Below are 23,022 nucleotides of genomic sequence, written 5' to 3'. Positions count from 1 at the left end.
ACAGAGGTGACAAGGGAATACAAAGATTTCGCTGTCCTGTTGTCAGCCCTGCTTTCAAAGCCTTCATTCTTTTTCTGCTGCTGTGGCCAACTACCAGTCTGCCAGGCCTTCACTTTGCTGAATGAATACCCTTGGCAATAGCACGCAAGCTTCCCAAGAGAAGGACACAAGATACTGCTTCTGTTTATAGCTGGGAACGCAAGCAACACCAATGAGCCATGGCAGAGAAAAGAGGGAAGCCTTTCTAAAAGGGCATTCAAATCATTAGGGCAGTGAGTCTCAAACCTTTTCCTAGTGTCAGCCACTTCTTAGCCAAGAGATCATCTTTTGGAGCCTCCCAGTTCCACACCTTTCGCCCAGCAACCCTGGCGCCTAGCTGCATAAAAAAGCCAGAGCACAGTGAATGCAAAGGGAATACATATTGTGAAAAAGCTGAAAGTAGGCTCACTTTAATGCCCGTGTTTCTGCCTTTTATTTTGTGTTACTGCTGTTGATTTCTTCTCCCCGTGGTACAGGCCTGCCATCATTCTGGAATCTTCCATTATGGCCACAACTCCCATTGCCCTAATCTCTCTGGGTTACTTTGCAGCTTGATTATGTCCTGCTGTGTGTGTGTGTGTGTGTGTGTGTGTGAGATCTCTCTCCAACAGAGCTGTCACCCGTAAATTTGATCACTGTTGAACTCCAACTTTGAACACCCAACAAAGCCACCCCACACAGGGAATAGAGATGTTTGGGTTTGGGTTGCAATAGCTACAAGGTCTAAAAAGCCTTTGGAAGCCTAAGAGCTTCCCAAAGCAGGAAGTCAGGGCTTCCCATAGCAGGAAGTGACCTTGCTTGGCTGACACTGCATCATAATGACAGAAGCAGATCTATGAATCATCAGCAATCTCAAAAGTCCGTCACCCGCAGTTTGAAAACCACTGCTCCATGGGATGACAGGCAGAGGGCCTGTCTCTGTAAATCCTTCCTATTTTCAGCATTTCCTTTCCATTTAACAGAGACTGTTACCTACCAAATGACACAGCTGTAGTTGCAGAGTGGTACGCTTTTCTGATGATGCTTTTCAGCCTTCTTTCCAATGACATCTTTTTAACAGGGACCTGGGGCCACATGCTGGGGTCATAGTCATCACAGTTAAATGTCCACTCTGGGTTGTGATGTCACCATTTGGCTTGAAAGGACCAAAATCCTCCCTCACCCTGTCTCATGGACAAGAGAGTGGTGGCTTAAAGTCAAATGCCTGCCTGTGCAGAGAGGGCAGCTGGCTGCGTTAGTAGACTGGTTTTCAATCTCTTACCTGACAGCAGTACAGTCATTCACACTCCCATCAATTTGGTACAGTGTCAAGACGTTGGGTTACCATAGAAATTTTTACCCTCCATAATGCAAATTAAAGTTGATTTGAATTCAGGGCTGTTCCTGCAATGCAGCTCTGTGTTTTGGCTCATTAGACAGGTGGCTGCATGTACCATTATAAGCTGATGAGTGATAAAACTAAGTTCCTCATTCAGGAAAATATCTATACTCAGGACAGCACTTAAGTGCATACATTCATCCCACTGAAGTCAGTGAGAATTAAACATGTTTTTAAAGGGAAGCACATGAACAGTGGCTCTTGGGGGGAGGCCTCTGCTGACCCTTCTCTTTAAAAAGTTGCGTTCTTTGGAAGTAGAAGAAACTCACAGCATCATTAATTAGACCTTAAGCCCTGCAAAGACTATAAAGTTGTTTGATTTATTGAAAAATAAAAACACCCACCCCTGGGAAGTAATCTCCCTTAAATATCCTGTGTATTATTTAAAAAAGCTAGATGGCATCTTTTCAATTTCTTTAGGGTAGCATGGCGCTAGGCCCAGAACACTGAATAAAAGGTTGGAGATGCAATATCTTACAAATAAATCCAACTACATTTATATACAGAACTTCTTTGTTTACTTGACCATAAAACTGAATCCAAATAAACAACGTGTTGGCTTGCTATATATATATTCTGCAAGATTCAACAAGCTGTCATCTGGGAAGCATGGGGTACTAAAAGTTATATGTTTGATCTATTTTGTTTTGCCTCCTAAGCTTCACTAAGTGGAAAAAGTTAGAAGTTGCTGAGAAGAATTCTGTCAGGGTTGCTTGCCTGACAAATCAACATTGTGACTGTTATTCATGGTATAGCCGGGAATTTCAGAACAACAAAGCTTTTCAGAATTTCAAAATAACAAAGCTGTAAAGCTTGTTGCAGGAAACCACCATCAGATGAGATTGTTCAATGGCTCAGCTGTCTAACTATTTTAAAAAGTGGAATAATCATTATTGTGACCCGTCCGTGTCCAAGGTAGCCACCTGAGAATGCCAAGATCAGGGCAGGCTGCAAAAGGAGAGCAGATTCTCCCAGCACTGGTGGGCGACACTGAAGCCCGGCTTCCCATCCAGCCATGAACTGCTTCTTATTCCCCCCACACAGGTTATCAAGAAGCCAGTCCACAAATGCCCACACCCCCTTTTATTGCATTCCGGTTCCTGGCTCCCAAATCAGCACTAGGTCCAGTAAAGAGACCAGTTACTTAAACTCTGTGCTCTTTACTAAAAAGGTTCCCTCTGACCCCAAGGGGTCAGCCACAGTACCAGTTCAATATAAGTTTGGATCTTACCTAAAATACCACGCTAGCAGCCAATCCTTTAGTAACTAAAACTAAAGGTTTATTGTAAAAAGAAAGAAAGAAACCATGAGAGAAATGTTAAAGGGTCAAAGCAAATCAGATACATACAAATGATTAAAAGTCCATATACATCAGGTTTCTGGAAGAAATGTGGAGTTACAGGCTTGTATAGTTCCCTCTGGTATATATCCAACACCTGGATGGGTCTAAGTCCTTTGGTTCAGTTGCACAATCCAGAGGTAGTTGTGTGTCTGCAGCTGGACAGGAACATAGACAAAATGGATTCTGTGGTTTGATCTTATATACCCTCTGTCCCGGGCCATGCGGCCTGGGGAAAGTCACAAGATTCACATGGAGTCAAGATTCACATGGGCCAATCCTGATGACTCTTCAGGTATGCCTGGGGTTTCTTCCTGGGCCCCTTGCCTCTGTGTGTGTCTTAATGGGCCAGTAAGCAGGCTATTGTCTTGCCGCCTCTGTGTCTGGGGTTTGTCCCAGCCAGCCCAAATTGACATACAGAAATATCAAATACATCCATAACTTCCATTTTACATATAATACATGAACATAAGCATTATTATCTTACTCAGCATGATATATCCCTTCTAACAGTACCAGACATGATATATCTCACACGAATCATCATGATTCTGACATACTGATGTCACACAATATACCAGCGGTTCTCAACCAGTGGTACGCATACCACCGGTGGTACACCGAAGAAGGCTGGGTGGTACGCAAGCCATACTGCGCCGCCGAATCTTCCGCCACCGGAAGGGCCCTCCCACATACCCTTGCGAAACTTTGCTGCCGAAAACGGGAAACGGCGGAAGGGTTTCGGCGGAGGGCATCGTTCCCGCCATGGAGACCACCGCGAAACCCCGCCGCCGCCAAAAGTCCCCCCCCTTTTTCTCCCCGAGTGGTACTTGGGAAAAAAAGGTTGAGTACCGCTGCAATATACTAAATGCCCCCCCACTCAAGCCAGGCCGCGTGACAATTATCACTCAACTTTCTGCAATTACTGCACCCCTGCTCCTTGCCCCAGTTTTATAGAACCTTTGAAAATATACCATTGTTTTGCAGAAAATTCAATTTTTTTCTAACGTGCCAGTTTTTCAGTGCTTTGCTTAAAGAAGGGGTCCTTCCCTCTGAGGCCTTAAGTTCAAATCTTGTTTAGACCAGAGCTTGAAGTAGGATCTAAAATCCACAGTACCCTGAATTTTTGGGAGGTGGGAGGATACTTGGAAATTGGAGCAATTCCGATGCAAATCCTCCACTCTGAACCATCTTGATGGAGTAGGTGACAGGTCAGTTCTTAACTGAGAAAAGTCTTAGTTTTAAGATGGGTTCATATAAGGTATTTGCATTAGTTCAGGCTGGAATTTCATGTCAAATGCTCCTGAGATTTCAGTCCTAGTTAACCTGAATTCTAGTCCTGATTTGGCTGCAACTTCTATCTTAAACCTAATTTGGAGTCAGATCCATCACCCGCTAGTGGGTCCATTTCCACTTCAGAGGTCTCATGTTTTTCCTGCCCAGTCTTTCTCTTTGCACAGAATGACACCAGTATCATTATTTTAATGCAAGCGGTACCATTCACACTGAAGAGTATATCGTCATTGCGATGGGATGTGTACCTCCCATAGGCCCAGAATGGGTTAATATGGGTCTGGAAGGCCAATTAGGTCACATGCCTGCACCTGGAGAGCCAGGCTTAACTGATCATGAAGCCCAGCTGGGTAAGAGCAGGCTGGTTAGTATAAAGAGAGGAAGTTTCTAGCAGAAGAGGGCTGAAATCTGCTTTGCTGTTTAAAAAGGAGAAGCAAGCAAGCTGCAGGGTGAAAGTCTGCGGTCACTCTGGAAACAGAGAGATGATAAGGAAGGATTCTAGGAGGCAGAATACCCTTGAAAGAAGGGGTAACCTAGAAAAGCAGTTGGGAAGAAGGCCTGACACAGACTGGATAGGAAGAAGCCCAGGAAAACAGCAGTAAGGAAAGGACTGAGCAGATCTTAGCTGCTGGTTATAGCATCTCTAGGCTGGACCCTGGTGTAACGGGAGGGCTTGGGTTCCCTTAGCCAGCCACTGGCAAAGTGGAATGATCCTAGAGTTTGGGCCAAAGACCCCCTTGTGCGGACACTGGACTATTTTATGTAAGACTTCCTGGTACCATGGAAGGCGAGGACTAAATCGTGACATGGTCGGAGGGCTAACTTACAGGAAGCGAGCCTGCTATGGTGATGGAGCAACTGTCAGCAGGGAACCCATATGCAGAGAGGACTTTATGGAATGCCTGGCCACAAGGAGGTGCTTCTGCTGTGAGTGAACCCCTTCATGATCATTGTCATGAGGAGCGCTGTCCTTACTAGGGTTGTTCTAGTCTTCCAACCCCTTCTCTGTCCCCCCACAAAAACAAAGTTCAGTCCTCCACAAACAGTTTCTGACAAAGCATTGAATGTGTTCCATATTGGAAGTGCAATAAGCTTGAAGGCAAACAGAGTGGTCTTAGTGGTGTGCTGTACCTGCATTCAGCAGTCACTGACGGATGCAGCTTTGGGTGTTAGAGCCTGTTTTATTAAGGAAGGTGGCTGGCCAGGATGCCAGGCTTATCTCCTGTGCTCTTTGAAAAGTCCCAGGATGACTTTACCTTCCGGTTGGAAGAGCCACCACAGACTAGCAGGAAAAGCCTTGGTTTAAATGAAGGCCAGTATCTTTAGCAGGAGGATGGAAGTATTTTGCAGTGTCCTTCATGATTGAGGCCAAATCCTAAAGTAGGACTTGAACCTGTGATCGTCTAGGCCAGAGTACTACCAGTTGACCCGAGCTGACACTAATTAAGCTTCCCTTAAAATTAGGGTTTTTTTTCTTGAGTTAGAAATGTGATTTCCGTGCGAGATTTTTGTATGCATTATTTTATAACAAATTGTAGCATGTGGGCTTTAGACCCTGTTCTGATCTTTTGAAATCACTGTACGTGGCATATGTTCTCTGGAGATGGGAGACAGAAAAGAGGGGAAATATACGTATTCATCCCTTATGGGGAAGAATCACAGCTGTGTCATCTTATTCAGGAATGGTTTAAAGGATGACGTTTACTGCCCATTACATACACTGGGATTGGGGGACCGTTCCATGGGGGGGTAAGAGTGTGAGCACCCCCTCTGTAAGATAAAGTTACTCCATATTTTCATCCCCAGTTTAAGGCTAAACTGGCAATAGCACCTGGGAAACATTACATCCCAGCCTGATCTACACTCATCAGCTCTGTTTTGAAATGTGTATGCACACGCTCAAGTGATATAGAATGTAACTGTAAAACTTGCTATTACACAATGCAGAGCACCTGTCCTCCTGCTTTCACAGCACAGTACCTTATCACTTGAGCTACACAAGACTCTCCTTGAGGTGTTAGCAGTGGAGGGCCAGTGACACACAGTTGGACCCGTCTGACTCTATCCAGAAGAAGGCAGTGCTTGTCACAGACAAGCTAACAAGTTCCCTAAATACTCATTTACTTTGCAGGAGTCTTGTGAAGAAAGCTGATGTCTGTAAAGCATTTTGGGATCTGTAGATAAAAGGGCAGGTAACTAAAAGAGCAATAGATAGATATAAAAATTAATGTAATTTTCATCATAATAAATAACACCCCAGATTTCACAACATTGACCCCCTCTCACCTTTCTTCCCTTTGTTCAGCCTGACATTTATTGTTCCTTTTTCGTTCTCACTCCTTACCAACAGGCAGACTGGATAATTAATCCTCTGCCTCTTCCTTTCTTTCGAGAGGACAAAGTTCATCATGCAGGATTTGTCGTGTTTCTGAGAAAAGAAGAGAAGATCTGTCTTCCCGGCCTTGTGGGAATCCCCAGACACTTTGCTGGAAGATCAATATAAATAAAAAGCAATGAAATGTCTTTGTTGTGAAGCAATCTCTTTGCACCGATAGTGAGCTCATGCAAAGGGCACTCCCCAGTCCCCAGCCTAACTGAATGAGTAGTAACACCACTGAGTCAAAGTCTGTCTGTCTTCAGATCCTTTCCTCCACGTCAATTCATCCTTATCCCCACCCTTTCTTGTGTGGTTGATTGATTAATCATCAATAATGCTCACCAAGAGCTGCTACAATTAAAGACAGATATTAGACCTCTTCCATAACACTTGGCATTCAATCAGGTGCCCGTCTGTGCACAATTTTAACCAATGTCCATTTAAAATAAAATTCTGTTGATTCAATAATATAATCGTATTTCCCCTCACCCCCCAATAAAAATTGAATCAGATTACAGCAATTCCAGGGCATGAATCTGTAATCCTCCTACTTCTCTACAGAGCAGTGTGTTTTACTTTTTGAAGACTTTTATTGTATCTAGTCTAGCATTACCCACAACAGTAAGTGCATTCTGGAATATAATCACAATATTGATTACACATCACTCACAGCCTCCATATTCATGAATCATGTTGTCAGGGCACATGCCAAGCAGCACACGTTTTAACATCAGTCAGAGATGGTTAAAAAGAAAACTAGTCTTGCAACATAAAATCTAGGACCCAGTTCACATTGGGACAGGGCATCTGCTCAGAAATGGGCTGGGGAGGGGACATAGGAGCAGAAAACCTAACCACATGTGCTAAAATCTGTCTGAGGGTAATTGTGACCCTTAGCATCAGCCCCACCCTCTCCAATGAAGAGCTGCTCTATGCAACCTCCCCCTTTGCATTTACTTATACAGATTTCCCATGCACCACTGTTTCCTTACTCCTCAAACTCTACTGCTTCATTTCACAGACTCCCTGTTGAGTCCATCTACATTGTACTTCCAGCAACTGCATAATCACTCTGCCGAGGTGGTGATTTAGTCCCCGTCTTTTTCTGCACTCTCTTCCCTGCAGGGCCCCAGATACATGCATTTGTCCGGCTTCTGCAGGGTCCAGGGAAGTGTGCCTGTCAGTTCAAAAGCTGCTTGAGCTAATGCCCCCTGCCTGCTCCATGGAAAGGACTCCCCACCCTTCACTGGCAGGGAAATCAGAACTTCAGTCAGTATGAAATCACAGGACTTAGCTCTTCACTGCCTTGTGTTGTCAGTTACATCTTTGCACAGTGGGTGTAAAAATGCTACTAAATTTCAGCTTTCCATTAACCCACAAGGGTGGCATCATTTTATATGCACTCTGCCCATGTGTAAATGACCAGGCAGAGTGCAAGGCCTTGGAGAATGAGGTCAACTGAATTTTCTGAATGTGTTTTGACCTCTCCTGGGTTTCTCCATGGGATGGCAACAGCATGTCCCAAAAAAAGAAAACAATAAATCCACTGCTGCTGCTGAAATTGTGACTGTTTTACTGGTAAGAGGGTGGGATTTACCTATTACAACCACATCGTCAAATTAAATTAAAAGTGCAAAAATGATCTTAAAAACAAAATGTCTGAGATTTGCAGAGATGCAGGAGAATACTGAAACTCCTGCCATCACCACAACCTGAGGAAACAGGTTTCTTCTTGTGCAAGATCCTCATCCTCTGAAGACTCTCTGTATTTTTATGAATTTCCTGCCTAGTAAGTTTTCCATCTATGGATTTTCTAGCAATGTTGAAGTCCCAGAATATATATTTAGCTCCTGCTGACAGGTCCCTAATTATGGCTTGATTAATCACAGCAATGACTGCACCTGTCTGTGCAAAACATTTTCATCTTAATTTTGTGACTTGTGCAAGATCAGGGAACACACAACAATAATAATAATAATGGCTGTGAAATATACCCAGCGTTGGTCTCCTCATTGCTGCAGGTACCTGCTTTCAGTGCTGGTGACAGTGTTTGATCTTCTCCCATTGTTACTCTCTGCTAATTTTTTGGGGTGGGATAGGGTTGGGGGGGAAGGGTGGTGTCTGGAAAAGTTTCCCCAGGCATAAAGGTGATTAAAATGTGGTTCTAACAGAAGTTCATTTATCTGCACCATTCCTTCAATGGATTCTGAACCTTTGTGAAATCCTGCAAGTTTATGGGTGAAATGCTGGCTCTGTTGAAGTCCATGGCAAAATTCCCCTTTGCTTCAATGGGACCTATATGCGTGGGTCACCTCCTGCAGTCAGCAGGACTCCTCGGAGGCTCAAGCATCTGCCTGTATATAGGAGGTTGCAGGATGATGGCCTAGGTTCTTTTTCTTTTTTGAGTAAATTTTGTAGCTGGTTTGCTCCTTTAGCTCTTTGAGTCTGTTAAAGGGCAAAGACACAAGAATTTGTCACAGGGTGAGCTGGCTGTCTTAGGGGGCAGGGTCTGTGATGCCAGGATTAGCCCACCTCCCCAGGTGGAGGGAATGAGTCCACAGTCCGTGGGAGTTCTTGACTCAAAGCAAGCCTTACTGAGGGGGTATAAAGGGCAGCCTGAGCTTAGTAAGCAATTCAAAGCAGACAGGAGGGCTATGAGTGGGTTTTGCCATATAGGATCCTAGGTCAAGGGCTTGGGAAATGAGAGACATGCAGAGGGGACTAGGGAAGAAGTTCTCTGTGACAGGCAGAGGGAAAGGCCTGGCAGGAGCAAAAACTCTTAAGAGGGATAATGAATTGCTGAGTGCAGGAGGGTCACGAGGAGCTGCTGAGCCTGTAGAAGGAGGTCGGGAATTTCTAGTTTAAGCTGAACTATTTTATGTTAACTAGTCCCCAGAAGGGAAGAATAATTACAAAACACCTGTTGCGTGGCTGTATTTAAATGTAGCAATGGAGAAACTTGGGTCCCCCCGTTGGGACCCACGTTGGATCCCACCGAAGGGCGGTGGAGATCCCCAGTACGGAGAGAAAGAGCTCCCGCCGGACGGCCACCGGGGGTAGAGCGAGGACGCTCTCCCAGCAGTTGCTTCTGGTTGGCGTCGTCGAGCTGGCCTGCTTCGACCCAGGGCGAGGAGTCTCCCTCTTGGCACCGACGTCGGTCCCCGGCACCGGAGGCAGAGCATGTCAAGAAGCGGCACCACTCGAGCCCTGCCAAGCAGTGCTTGGACAGCTCCTGCTCCAGATCCCCGGCACCGAGGAGTTTGCCCGCACCGAGGCAGCGCAGAACCCAGTCACCATCAGAGGACCCGGCACCGAGGAGTTCGTCCGCACCGAGGCAGAGCAGAAACTGGTCGCCATTGGAGGACCCGGCGCCGCGCAGTCCCCAGCGTGGAACCCGGTCGCCAGAGTACGACTTGGCACTGTGGAGTTCGGAGTGGCGCCGGTCTCGGTCACTGAAGGACAAGCGGCACTGGAAGTCATCAGTACCGAGACGACGCTCTGGTACCTCGAGCTCTTCGAAGTGCACCTCCGCTTGCTGGTACCACTCGTGGCAACGGAGGTGGTCCTCGTCGTCCTCCAGGTTGGAGACGTCAAGAGGATGGTCCCCGGCATGGAAGGGCGCCCAGGACCTAAGGACGTGCACGGCACCACCGGTCCAGTGGCTCGGGGTGCCACGGGGGGACAGTCGTCGGGAGCCGACGCCCCCACAAAGCGTCACAGCCTGTGGCGCAGTCAGCCCCGGGTTGGCTCCAGGGTCAGTGGCCGCAACAATGGCCTTATTGGGCCCCATGGGGTATCCAGATGGGGCCAGGGCCCCAATCCATCCTGTCATCGGGGGTGCAGTCCGTGCCTCCAACACAGGAGAAGGCCCATAGACACTGCTCCTCGGATGAGGAGTCGGATCCCATGGAGGGACTCTCGAAGGGTGCAACCCTTCATCAGGAGGGGGAGCACCCGCAGGACACGCCTCGGCAGTCCTCTTCCTCCTCACCGGATGAGGCAGTCTCCCGGGACCACATGGCGCCACTGGAGGATTTCAAGGCGCACCAGGAGCTGCTCAGGAGGGTAACCTCTAACTTGGGGCTGGAGGTGAAGGAGTTAGAAGAGGCCGATGATAGCCTCTTCAATGTGCTGGCGGCGACTGCCCCAGCGAGAGTGGCCCTACCAGTCCACAAAAGGGTCCTCAAAATTGTAAAGGCCCTGTGGCAAACCCCTTCCTTAGTCACCCCTACATCAAAGATGGCCGAGAAAAGTATTATGTCCCAGCTGAAGGGTTCGAGTATCTGTTCACTTACCTGGCCCCGGGAGCCCCGGTGGTAGACGCAGCCAAGCAGCAGGACAGGCAAGATCAGCCTGATTCCACTCCCAAGAACAAAGACAACAAAAAGCTGGATTTGTTTGGGAGAAAGATTTATTCCACAGCAGCCCTACAGTTCAGGATTGCCAACCATCAGGCCCTCCTGGGAAGATATAATTTTAATTTGTGGGACTCCCTCAGGCGGTTTGCCCCAGGACCAGGCCGCAGACTTTACCACCATCCTGGATGAGGGAATCACGGTGGCTAGGGCAGCGCTCCAGACATCCAGTGATGCTGCTGACTCGGCAGGTAGGGCCATAGCCTCCGCCATTTCCATGAGAAGGTGCTCATGGCTGCAATTCTCGGGCCTGTCCCAGGAGGTGCAGCAATCAATTCAGGACCTCCCCTTTGATGTGTCGGCCCTATTCTCTGACCAGACCGATGTGAAGCTGCATGGTCTGAAGGACTCCAGGGCCATGCTTCACTCCCTGTACACACCTCAGGCTGCCAGGCAGGCATGGCCCCAGGCACAGCAGCAGTCAAGGCCTCTGCCTAGGCCCTTTCAACCCTATATAAATAGTGACAGAAATAGAGGGTTTAGAAGGAGGAATCAGCCCCCCAGCTTGTCCTCAACCCCACCACATCAGGAGGAGGCAGTTTTGATGGTGCGCCCGAGGGTGGTGCTCCTACTGCTCTCCTGGATCCACCCCGCCCCTTCCTAAACAGGTTAAGGCCCTTCTATCCCGAATGGGCAAAGATCACATTGGACTGTTGGGTCCTTGGGATAATCTCAGGGGACTATGCCCTACAGTTTATTTCTACCTGCCCCCACCAACCCTCCTCCTACGTCCCTCTTCAGGGACCCCTCTCACGAGCAACTCCTCTTGCAGGAGATAGACACCCTCCTCAACATAGGAATGGTGGAAATGGTCCCCCAAGGGGGAAGGGGTTCTATTCGAGGTACTTCCTCATCTCCAAGGCGAAGGGGGATCTGAGACCCATATTAGACCTGCGTTGTCTAAACAAATATGTCAAACGACTCAGGTTTTGCATGGTTTCCCTAGCCTCCATAATCCCTTCCCTGGATCCAGGAGACTGGTATGCCACCCTCGACCTCAAGGACTCATACTTTCATGTGTCCATCCTCCCCAGCCACAGGCGCTTCCTCCGCTTCACGATGGCTGCCTCCCACTACCAGTTTACAGCCCTGCCCATTGGCCTATCCTCGGCTCCAAGGGTGTTCACCAAATGCATGGCGGTAGTGGCTGCCCACCTGAGACGAAAGGGTGTGCAAATCTTCCCTTACCTGGACGATTGGCTGATCAGGGGCAGGTCCAGGTCCCAAGTACGGGAGAACGTGACCCTCACTTGTTCCACGTGCAGCAGGCTGGGACTGCTCATAAACTAGCAGAAGTCCACACTAACCCCAGTGCAGCGTATAGAATTCATTTGGGCCACTCTGGACGCCTCCCAGGCCAGAGCCTTCCTGCCTCAGACATATTTCGAGGAGATGGCCTCTATCATCTCCCAGCTGAACCGATGCCCCACGACAACAGCCAGGCCCTGCCTACAGCTGTTAGGTCACATGGCGGCCTGCACGTACGTAGTGAGACTAGCTTGCCTGAGGCTCAGACCCCTTCAGGTGTGGTTGGCCTCGGTATATGTGCTGGGCAGACACCCATTAGACTGGGTGGTCACAGTTCCCCCACCAGTCCTAGCCTCCCTAAACTGGTGGTGGACTCCTAGGGCAGTGATGAAGGGTGTTCCATTCAGGGATCTGGTCCTGTCGGACACCCTAATCTCCAACACTTTGGATGTAGGATGGGGAGCCCACATCAGCGCCAACCTGAGCACTCAGGGATTCTGGTCAGGGGAGGAGAGATGCCTGCACATCAACGTGAAGGAGCTGAGGGCTATTCGCCTAGCGTGCAGGGTGTTCCTCCGATTCCTGACAGGCAGAGTGGTGCAGGTGCTGACGGACAACACCGCAGCTATGTTTTTATATAAACAGGCAGGGGGGAGTGTGCTCCTTGGCCCTCTTCGAGGAAGCCATCCGCCTTTGCCGTGAGGCATGATTTCCACCTGATTGCCTCTCACCTCCCAGGAGTGAGGAATGACGAGGCGGATCACCTCAGCAGGTCGTTACTACCCCGCCATAACTGGTCGTTGCACCCGGAGATCGTGACTACAACAGTAGGTTTCCCAACTGGACCTATTCACGTCGGCCTGGAACACAAAGTGTCCGAGGTTCTGCTCTCTCTGGGGTCGCGAGACTGGGTCGATTTCCGATGCATTCCTCATCGACTGGACAGGAGCTCTCATGTACGTGTTCCCGCTCATTCCGCTCCTACCCACGGTCCTGCTGAAAATAAAGAGGGACAGGGCAGATGTTATACACATCGCTCTGGCCTGCCCGAGACAGCACTGGTTCAGCATGCTGCTGGACCTTTCGATTGCCCCATCCCTGGAGCTCCTGAGGGGTACGACCTTCTCTCCCAGGACCCTGGTCACCTGTTGCACCCGGACCTGGACTCCCTGCACCTCGCGGCCTGGAGACTCTGTGGCTGACGGAGGGAGAGAGAGCCTGCTCGGCACAGGTCCAACAAGTCCTGCTTGGCAGCAGGAAGCTTTCCACACAGGTTGTGTATCGGGCTAAGTGGAGGCGGTTTACCTGTTGGGCGGAGTCCTGGGGTATTCCCCCCAGCCTCTCACCTCTGCAGGCGATCCTGGAGTACCTATTCCAGCTAAAGCTCCAGGGTCTGGCACTGGCCTCTCTGAAGGTTCACCTTGCGGCCATCTCGGCCTTCCATCAGCTGCTAGAGGGGAGATGCCTGTTCTCCCATCCCATGTCAGTCAGGTTCCTCAAGCAGGTGGAGAGGCTTTATCTGCAAGTCCGTGACCTGGTACCTCCCTGGGATCTCAACCTGGTCCTCTCGAGACTCACGGGGCCCCCCTTGGAACCCATGGCTTCATGCCCCCTCTGCTCCTGCTTTCATGGAATGTAGCCTTCCTGGTGGCCATTACCTCAGCTAGGAGGGTCTCCGAGATTAGGGCCTTGACCTCGGAGCCACCTTATACAGTATTTTATAAGGATAAGGTACAGTTAAGGCCGCATCCAGCCTTCCTGCCCAAGGTGGTTTCCCAATTTCATTGTGACTGAGATATCTTTCTCCTCGTGTTTTTTCCCAAACCGCACGGTGTGGAGGAGAGAAGATGGTATTCGCTGGACGCGAGACGAGTCTTGGCCTTCTACATCGAGCATACAAAGCTATTCCGGAAATCGACACAGCTCTTCATCGCAGTGGCTGACCAGATGAAAGGCTCACCTGTCTCCACCCAACGCATCTCCTCATGGATTACATCATGCATCAGATTCTGGTATGAGAAGGTGAGGGTGCCGCTTCCGGGAACCATCCCAGTGCATTCAACCAGAGCTCAAGCCTCATCTACAGCCTTCCTGGAGAGAGTGCAGGACATCTGCAAAGCTGCCACCTGGTCGTCGGTGCATACCTCCACGTCCCACTACGCCGTCATCCAGCAGGCAACACAGGATGCGGGATTCGGCAGAGCGGTGCTGAGGGCAGCTCACCGGTAACTCCTACCCATCTCCAAAGTATGGCTTGTTAGTCACCTATGGTGGAATGGACATGAGCAATCACTCGAAGAAGAAAACAAGGTTACTTACCAGTAACTGATGTTCTTCCAGATGTGTTGCTCATGTCCATTCCACAACCCACCCCCGGTTCCCACTCCCAGAGTTGGCAGAAAGAAGGGACTGAGGGGGCGTAGGGCCGGCAGTACCTCATATACCGCGGCATGTGTGTGGGACTTCAGGGGGCACCAGAGCCTGCCCTATGGGGTCTGCTAAGGTGAAAAAAGTTCCGGGAACCGTGCATGGTGGCGTGCACTCACCTGTAGTGGAATGGACATGAGCAACACATCTTGAAGAACATCAGTTACTGGTAAGTAACTTTGTTATCTGTGGTGGGAACCACCCAGAGAGGGAGCAGTGGGGCCAGGGCAGAGAGAGAGCCCAGACTGCTGAGGTGAGGATCTCTGCGCTGGAGCCCAGAGAAGAGACAGACTCAAGTTCCCCTACTAGCCCTGGGGGAGTGGCACTGAGATGACGAATGGGAGAACTATACCCCGGAAGGGGAAGCTTTGAGTGACTTAGCTGGAGGGCTGAGTCACCGAGAGGATGCTGCAGTTCCTGAGGTGGAGAGAGGGGTTGCAGGCCTGACAGAAACCTGGATGGAAGAGGATGTTGACTGAATGAGTGACCAGTAGGAGGCGCCACAAGAGGTGAGCAGTGTGTCTCATGCTGCCTTCATTTTGTAATTCCTGTTAAGTGTTGTTCTGATTGCTCTGTACCTTAAATAAAATTTGCCTGAGTCATCTTTGGCAAACCTACCCTAGACATCAGGTCCTGTGGCAAACTTCCATTCCAGCCTAATTAGAGGATTCTGGCATTGCAGCTGTAGGCTGACTTTCTGTTTTTGCAAATCCTTTATAATAACTAATTTTCTTTTTTTGTTGGAACAGCTGATGTGACCTCTGTCAAATCTACTTAGGATGGAATTTTTCAAAGGTGCCTAAAGGAGTTAGGTACCCAAACACACTGGGAATTGGGTGACTAACACCTTTATGATCCTTTGAAAAATCCCAGTCTTGCTCTTCATCTTGAGTAGCTCTTAGAGACATTCGAAAAGTAAGTTCCCTTACATTACTTCTAATGAAGACCCTTGCTTAGACATGGTCTGTGGTAGACTGCAGCCAACATGTACCTGGGATGATATTTACCAGGATCTGCTCCCTGTTACTATTTTCAGTGCTGACAGCAATGTGGCAGAAGGTGGGAGTTAGTTGCCTCCTCTTATAAACCAAGAAGGGTGTTGATGCTTCTTGAGACATTTACTTTATCAATGCCACAACACTCCGGATCTAAGAAAGTTAATGTAAAAGAAAAGCAGCTGCAAAGATAAACTAAGAAGGAGCTTAAAAGCTTCAAAATAGATGTACTACAAAAGGTAAGGAGCAGCAAGTGTTGTATGAAGTTCCTAGACGGGGAATATATAATAACTCAAAATATGAGATACTAGGCTTTGTTTTTTAAATTCTATCCCTTTGAAAGGCTCTGATATTCCATGGTGACGTGTGTGTGTATATACCCTGTGTCACAATTACCAGTCTAACTACATCTCTGCACCCTCCAGGTCTTCGAGTCTATGCTGTTCTGGCTACCACCTCTGTTGGGAGGTGTGGTGGGGAGATCACACGATTCTCACGTGTTCATACTGGGCTTTGGGCTGCAGCCCTCTCTAATCAACCATGATTACCTCAGGAGATCTGATTTATGTCCAGCACTTGCAAGCCTGTTCCTTCCCAGTGCAACGACAGTGGTAAGCTGTGACCGAGCAGCCTTCTTAAAGAAAGGTGTGTTATTGATTTGGAACAAAAGTATTTAAGAGAAAACAATAAAACAGTCTATATGCATGTTGAGGTTACTAGGTGTCTAACCATCTTCCATATGAGCATCTTGGTAGGTCTGAGTTTCCTATAGACACCCTGAGACCCTCTATGATCTGGTTGGCATAGTCTGTTCCCTTAACTCAAAAACCATTTCTCTCCCCTGATTCGGGGGGAATCCTCTTTAACTGTTCCATCTTTTTTTGATCGCCATGTTCCCAGCCTGGCAAAACAAGCTTGTATCTTCCTTGGAGACAGGACCTAAGGTCCTTGAAGTTGATAGTGTGATAGATAGTGTTAAAGTGTGTGCTGGAGAGCCCTTGTGGAAGCCATTGTTGTCTTCCTGTTTTGTTCTTCCAACAGCCCCCTATTAAGCTAGATCAATGCATTCATACAGTAAACTCTTATACCCCAATATACAATAACTTCCACTCACTGACAAGGTCATATGCAGGGTTCATAAAATGATCACATCTCCATGTTCTTAAGTTATTACATAGCAATGCCACATTTGTCACACCCTGATGCTGAAAGGTGATCATCCTGGGCAGACTCTGCACCACCCACAGACCCAGAAGTCTATGAGGTTTGCACAGATATAAAGGTTGGCCTACATGGGTCAATATGCAGGATTGAGGATTTAGATGTTTTGATTGAATAACTTTATATTTTGTTAAACTTCTTTACTAAGCATCTGTAAACCAACTTACTGAGCACATCGCAAGGATATGGAAAGTGCCCGTGGAAACAATTCAGGCTGACACACCTCACCTTGTTCTGCTTCCAAAAAAATCTCTTCATTGGCTATCACAATCCATGAAGAAATGATGTGTAGCTAACTCTTTCTTGGTTTAGTGATCGCCTAGATCCTAGGTGTTACCCTCCCCACAGCAGGAAAACCATCACGGCAACCCAAACACACACATTTAAATGTAAATTACAATGTACATAAAGCCAGATACTTATACATGGCACCTGCAGCTACACAGATGGAAAATTCTGGATATATCAAGTCACTAATTTTGCAAAAGAAAAGGACAGGCCTACCAAGAAAATTAAACCGTAGGCACTAAACCTGCACCAAAACCATAGGCTGGATTGTACCTCTTCACAAGAACATTTCTTAGATGGCAAACAGTCCCACACAATACTCCTTCCACAACCTTATTTGGTTGTGGTCACTTGTCCTTGGACAGATAAAGGCACATTACTTCACAAATTCTAAATGGCAATAATGTGCTTGGCACAGCACAAGACACAGATATTAAAATGCTTTCTGCTGGCAGAGCCGAAGGAGCAAGGAGGGATATAATAAGAGATGGGATCCAAGATGTAGACTGGATCAAAGTTGCCCCAGCAGGTAAGGACTAAAGTTTAAACTTGCTTCATTGGCTTTCACTATAAAATTCATAGAGGGAACAACAAGTTCTGACTCATGGGCAAGGATGGACTGGAGAGGAGTGATCATGTATAGCCAAGTGGCCAGAGGGGAGGAAGTTACAGTAGTCAAGGAGAGAGGTAACAAGGGCCCAGGCAAATGTTTGAGTTGATAAGACAGAAGGAAAGGGTCAGTTTGAAAATGTTGTGGAGAAAGGGGTTCACTAAATCTTGTCAGCCTATGTGGGGGAAGGGCATGAGGGGAGGCATGAAAGTGATGCTGACATTGTTAGCTTGAGAGAAGAAGCTGGTGATGAGGGTTGTCACTGGTAATCAGTGGCATTGGAACAATTTTTATAGTGGGGGCACTGAGAGCCATTGAACCAAACTGTAAACCCTGGATATGATGGAAACCACTTCGCGCCAGGGGGTGCGGCTGCACTCCTCGTCCCCTGCTTCCAGCACCCCTGCCGATAGTGGAGAGAGGAGGGGGAGGGCATAGGATGTGGAAAAACAAGGAGCTCTGTTTTGTCCATGTTGCCCTTGAGATGACAGTCAGTCAGTTGTTGGTATGTTGGAGAGACATGTATGTGGAGCAGGGATGGAGAGAGAGACTTGTGAGCTCTCAGCATAGAGATGATACTGGAGACCAGTAAGAGATCCGATGAGAAAAAGTGTAGAATGAAGAGAGGATTGGGCCAGGGACAGAGCAGAGATGCTGAAAGAGTGGACGGGGGGGCGGGGACGACGACACCATAAATGGACAGTGCTGTGAAAGCAACTGAGGACAAGGTGCTAAGAAGAGGGTGATCAACCGTATACAAGGTGGCAGAAAGGTAAAGGAAGCCCAGGAGAGAAGGACCTTGAGTGGAAACGAGATGGAGTGTATTCAGGAGTGAGTTTCAGAAGCGGGAATCAATGCCATGATTGTAAATGGCCCATGCGAGGAGCTTGGTATTGGAGAGGTGGAGAGAGATGGGATGATAGAGAGGCTCCAAGGATCACTTTTCTGAGGGGAGGCGATCTCAAAGTATGCTTGTACTCTGAGAGAAAGGAGCCAGCAGAGGGTGAGGGCAAGAACAGCACAAGTCAAAAACCAGTTGGGGCTGGGCTATGTCCTACTACTGTAGATCTGTCATTCCTAATGTCTGCGATAGTATGTTGTCGCAGTGATATGGATTGAATTTCAGTCTCTGGCTCCCAATCGGCAACTAGGTCCAGTAAAGAGAGAAGTTATTTAAAACTTTATTCCCTTTACCAAAATGTTCTCCTGATCCCCAAAAAGTCAGCCACATTACCAGATCAATATTAGTCTGGATCTTATCCAAAATACCACGCTGGCAGCCAGTCCTTTAGTATCTAAAACGAAAGGTTTATTATTAAAGGAAAGAAACTAGATGAGAGGTTTTAAATGATCAAAGCAATCAGATACATACAAATGACTTCAAAGTCCATTTATATCAGATTCTTAGCAGCATTGGAGTTTGCAGACTTGTACAGTTCCTCTGGAGTACATCCAGTACCTAATGGGTCTCAGTCCTTTGTTCCAGAGCTTCAATTGGAGAGATGTTGATCCAGAGGTAGGAAGCAGGAATGAAGACAGAATGGAGATGATGAAGCAGCCTTTTATAGTTTTTTTGCCACATGGCTTGTCCCAAACACAGCTCTCAGCACATGGGCAGGGGAAATACTTGCAGCCCCCCTGACCAGAGGCATGTCCCTACATGTCCTGATGACTCATAGGCATGGCTTCTCTTCCCTGGGCTTATTGTATAGTTGATGGCCCTTGATTGCCTGTCAGTCAGGCTGGACAATCTGGTGCTAATTTGTTGGGGGATATCACTTAGTAGCACAGCACAAGTTTTAAATACAGAAATATCACACACATTCATAGCTCACAACACAAAGATGATACTGAATATGATAAGCTCATCTATATGTATATAAGTCATAACATTTCCAATGATATCTTGCAAAATATGCATGTAAGATTGGCTGTCGTTTGGCAATATTGATATCCATAATATTATAAATGGTCACTCATATACCAAACAGCATCACACATGCATGTATACTGACAGTGCTTTTATTGAAGTGTATCTCTTGTCACACAAAATACTGCCATGATTATAGGCTCATAGGCTAATGAGTTTCAGGTGATTTTTTCAAGACTCCATCTCCCCTTTTTGGCACTTAATTAGAGGCCAGATGTTCAAAAGTGTTCAGAACCCAGCAGCTCTCATTGTGACACTTGTGGCTAGATGTTAGGTGTCTAAATGGGAACTGAGCTCAGTAGACAATCTGGGCTGTAGGTCTTGATTTTCAGAGGTGCAGAGCTTGGCATCTCCCCTGGCCGGAATAGCAAGCGCTCAGCATTTCTGAAAGTCATTGATTTCAGTGGGAGTTAGGTGCCTAACTACTGTTAAGGATCTAGACCCCACTGGGATTTTCAAAAACATCTTGGCTCCTGACTCCCATTAATTTCAAGGGGAGTTAGATACCTAAATATCTTTGAGGCGCTGGGCCTGGGTGCTTATTTGCATCTTTAGGCATCTAAATATCTTGAAAAATCTATCCCCGAGGCAATAGGGGTTACAGAAAATCCTTAGACAGATGTAGTAGCTAGATAATGTGGTTTCAGCTAACACAGATAATGTGATTCAGATAATATGCTTTTTAGCTAACATTTAAACTAGTTTTAGTTGGGTTTTTTAATTTGACTTGTATTTTGAAGCTTCTTGTTTTAGGCTGTTATTTTTAAACCTCCCTCAGTTGGTCGCCCTGATTGCTTTTCAAGCCCTTCTATTTTATAACCTTTGTACGCTCATGCATAAATCTAGGCCAAGTTATTGCCTTCTGTTCACTTTCCAATGTCTTTGAGCTCTGAAATAAGCAAAATGTAATTTGGGTCTTCTGGGGCCAGTCTATTTGGGAGACATCATTGTTTTGTTTTAATTGGCTTGTACATTTTTGGATGAGTCACAGTCCATGTGAATTGTTCCCCACAACTATGTCTTGTTTAGTCAAGCACAATTAAAATATTTTTTTGGTCTGGTTTAAAGTCTCCAAGTGCCGGAGGAAAACGTGCTACTGCACTTAGCAAGAAGAAATTAAGAGGGGAACAAATTACATAGCTCTCCTGCGATTGCTCTTGGGGCAAGAGCTCCAGAAGCAGAATTCTCCTGGAATGAAAATCTAATTCCCTATACTATGCCCTCCTCTCCTCTCCATGACTCTAATAAATGCACACTGAGCTCATCCCCACATATGCGGGAAAGACCCATGTGACTGGACAGGGAGACCTTTAAGAAAAGACCAATATTTGCATATCTATTATAACTATACTCAGTGTTATACTTGTTTCATTAAAATTTCTATTTGGATAATATGTAAGGTCAATGCTGTCACTGTTCTGGAAAATTCATTTATTTTTAAATTAAAGCTAAATACAGCGGGTCTGGTTCTGATCACACTCACATTGGTGTAACTCCACGAAGGTCAATGGCATGATGCTGCTGTGAGATCTAAGTCGCACAATATATTTAGAGATAATACGAGGGGGTGGGGGAAATATGCTAATTACACACATTCTGTTTTTTAAGGTAAATCTTTGGTTACAATGCTCTGGGATCCTGGTTCCTCTAAGTCCAAGGAATAACTACTACATCAGCTGAGTGCCCACTAATGTCTGCTAGCTCTTTACACAGTGGTTAAGATTGTCAATTGCTGTGATCAAAAATATATAGGAATGACTTAGATTTACTCAAACTACAGTGTTCCACTGAGGTTGCCAGCACTCACTCTCCAGTTGTTGCTCTGAGATGTCTGTCCCTTGGCTGTACCTCCAGATGTTAATATCTACAGTTTAATCTGAGCTAAGAACTGTGACACTCACCAAAACAATTACCCCATTTGCAAATGATTGTGCCTGAATAAAGGCTTCAGAAAATTGTTTTTGTCACTGAGGAATGGAAGGGAATAGACCCTTTCAAAATCAGGAGCTTGGAAGTTTTCTCCTTTTTGTTTTTCAGATGACTTTGCACTTTGTGGCAAGCTTGAATGCTGCCTCTGTCCCAAGTTCCCTCTAATGTCCCGCTTCTCTTTATGGTCACTTGTGTTGTCTCTGCTGATTTATGGATGGCATTTAACATCCTTTGAATGGCATCCGCTTGGATTCTCCGAAATCAGGAAAGGGGAAGAAATAATCTAGGACAGCTGAGATGTAAGTCACCTTTAAAGTATTCCAATAATATATTAGAAGAGAAAGCTATTTTCAACATGCATCAAGGGAAAATGCCTATTAAGATGGATCTTGTAAGTTTTAAGGCCTTTTTGTGTATGTGGATGAAATATCAATGTGGTCTAAGGATTTCGTTTTACATGAAGGACACTTACATGTTTCTGTTCTCAGTGTTACAGAAATTAGATTGCTTTGTTGCTTGAACATAATTTAACTGGATATACAGGAGTTCACCTTTTAAGACAACTGGCTTGAAAGCAATCAAAGGTGCACATTACCATTTTATAACTGGGGCGGGGATTTGCTTGTAGTGAAATGAGCTTAGAGGTTTCTTCGCAGAGATCCCAGAGGACAGGTGTTCACATCATAAAAACTGTTTGCAACAATGTCATTTGCAATCTCAATAGAGATAGCAGGGACTGCATTCACCAAGGAGACTGAACGGTCTTCTCACCACTCGAGATGAGAAAATTGGTGTTTCAACTGCTGTCCCCTTTCTTCGGTAGGAATCCCATTCCCAGCATTACTTTTAAACATTAAATTAGTCTCATTTACAAGTGAATTTAATCATAAATCTGTGGAAGAACACGACGCAAGAATTTCTAAAACTGTTTTCATAAAACCTCCCATTTCTAACTCAAACCATTGATAGTTAACGTCAATGGAATATCTTTTAATCATTAATGTTAAGGCAGCAGCATGGTCTGTTATCATCTATTATAGGTATTTGAGAAGTTATGCCTTGACATGAATCCTGGCAGAGAGAGACGTTTGAGGGGAGTGCAGCTGGGAGGAAGTAGTTGTGTTTTTGGAGCTGTCTGTTGGCTGTCGATCTTCCGGTCTGCTAGATAGAGAGAATAATAAAATACGCTATTGTAACAGAAACATCCTTCTTGGAACTGCGGTTAGCTTTGTAACAGCACTCAGGATCTGTCATATGAGAACCCTGTGCGGATACAAAAATGTGGATCTGCATCCGCTGGAAACAACTTGTATCTAACCCACGATTGGCAAGCCATCTTTTCTGTGTATCCTCATCTGCACCGCACCACAGCAGAAGCCCCCCTTCTCTCCCCACTGATGAGCTGTTCATCAGTGGCCCTGGGGCTGACAGCTGCTCCAGCCATGCCCCAGAAGTCCTAGAAAGTTATTGAACATGTGACCTCCGTGACCTGAGATATGCATCAGATCGTCCATCTGCAAAAAATGGTCCACA

General features: G+C 46.7%; 1 long non-coding RNA gene across 1 annotated transcript; it reads left to right on the top strand.

Annotated features, from left to right (window-relative positions):
• The first annotated feature begins 4,460 nt into the window (after positions 1 to 4,460).
• On the top strand, positions 4,461 to 6,849 carry LOC137144992 (uncharacterized). Its single transcript, XR_010917533.1, has 2 exons — positions 4,461 to 4,976; positions 6,400 to 6,849. It is a non-coding gene; the product is annotated as an uncharacterized lncRNA (long non-coding RNA).
• The last annotated feature ends 16,173 nt before the right edge of the window (positions 6,850 to 23,022 follow it).

Source organism: Emydura macquarii, unplaced genomic scaffold, assembly GCF_026122565.2.
Source record: "Emydura macquarii macquarii isolate MOO-44397 ecotype Brisbane River unplaced genomic scaffold, CSIRO-AGI_Emac_v2 contig_3506, whole genome shotgun sequence".
In the NCBI taxonomy this organism is placed as follows: domain Eukaryota; kingdom Metazoa; phylum Chordata; order Testudines; family Chelidae; genus Emydura; species Emydura macquarii.
Note: the sequence above shows the minus strand (reverse complement) of the source record. Positions and strands in the feature narration are given on the sequence as shown.